Here is a 1,454-nt window from a genome sequence, read left to right on the forward strand (position 1 = left end):
CTGAACCAATTTCCAGTCCACTTGGATGAACTCAGTTGAGAATCCACTTTTTGTTTTGCCACTGGTCAGATGCTCTACCTGGAAAGAGACGCAGGGAGAGGGCCACGGTGAGACCTCAAGGCCCCAGAGCGATTGGCCGTGCCACGGTCCCTTCTCTTCCATTCTCCACTAGGAATTCTAGACACGTGCATGGGTGCCTGGCGTGGTTTCAAACCACCGGGTCTGGGGCTCAGATTGTTCAGTTGGCCATGACTGGTCTAGTCCCTTGGTCTTGGCACCATCTGCTGGCCCCCACAGTGGGTGGGAGTGTTAAGGTTTGGCCTGCAACACCAGGCCAGTATGTGCCCAATCATTACACCCTGGTGGCCCACAGTGGGAGAGCCAGTCCCTGGGAAAGAAGATGACATGGGACCAGTAGATGGCATCGTGGTTATGTTGTTGGACTCCCACATAGTCGGCTGTGGTTCGAGTCCTAGACCTGGCAGCTTAAACTCATGTGGGGTGCATGCGCATGCATGCCCAGAATCCCAAGAGGAGACTGGAGGAAAAAGGATTGTGGTGTGGCCATCCCGCTAGGGGGTGGTTTCTCACTTTCACTCTCTCTGTCTCTCCAGTGACCACATGTACCCTATAGCAAATAAACCTCTCTCTCTCTCGCTGGTTGGTGCATGTGCCCTATAGCAAAATAAAAAAATAACAATGATAATAAATAAAATTAAATAAATAATTATTTTTTAATAAGAGAGACATACGAGGCCAGGAGATAGAATAATGGTGACGTTGCTGGACTCCCATGTGGCCAACTGTGGTTCGAGTCCCAGATACGGAGCCTGGAAACTCACACTGGGTGCATGTGCGTACATGCCCAAGATCCCGAGAGGAGAATGGAGCAGGAGGGATTGTGGTGTGGCCATCCTCTCTGGGGGGTGATTTCTCACTTTCTGTCTCTCTTTCTCTGTCTGTCTCTCCAGCGAGCACACAGACCCTATGGCAAAAAACCTCTCTCTTTTTTTTTTTTTTTTAAGAAAAGGGGATGGGGCTGACAGGTGGCATAGTGGTTAAGGGTGCTGGACTCCTGCAATTCAAGTCTCAGACATGCCAGCTTGCTTTCTCACTTTCTCTGTCTCTCTCTGGTCAAATTAAATAGAGTCATTCTGTAAAACATTTTCTTTTTTTTTAATAAAAGGGAGACGTGGAGATTAGGAAATGTGACCATGTAAGGCAGGGGAAGTTGGATTCAAAACGTGACCGTGAGTGTTTAAAACCCAGACTGGAGCCAGGACGTTGCAGGGCCAGCGCCGTGAGTCAGAGGCATACGTGTAAAGGGGACACAGCTGAGGACAGCCATTCAGGGGACCAGACCCTGCAAGGCCACCCCGCTGTCTACTTGGAATCTGAGCCCTAGTGGTTGGGAATGCCCCAAGATGTGGTTTGGAAAAATGAGGGGGTCGGAA

This window comes from Tupaia chinensis, unplaced genomic scaffold (genome assembly GCF_000334495.1).
Source record: "Tupaia chinensis unplaced genomic scaffold, TupChi_1.0 Scaffold000222_1, whole genome shotgun sequence".
Classification (NCBI taxonomy): Eukaryota; Metazoa; Chordata; class Mammalia; order Scandentia; family Tupaiidae; genus Tupaia; species Tupaia belangeri.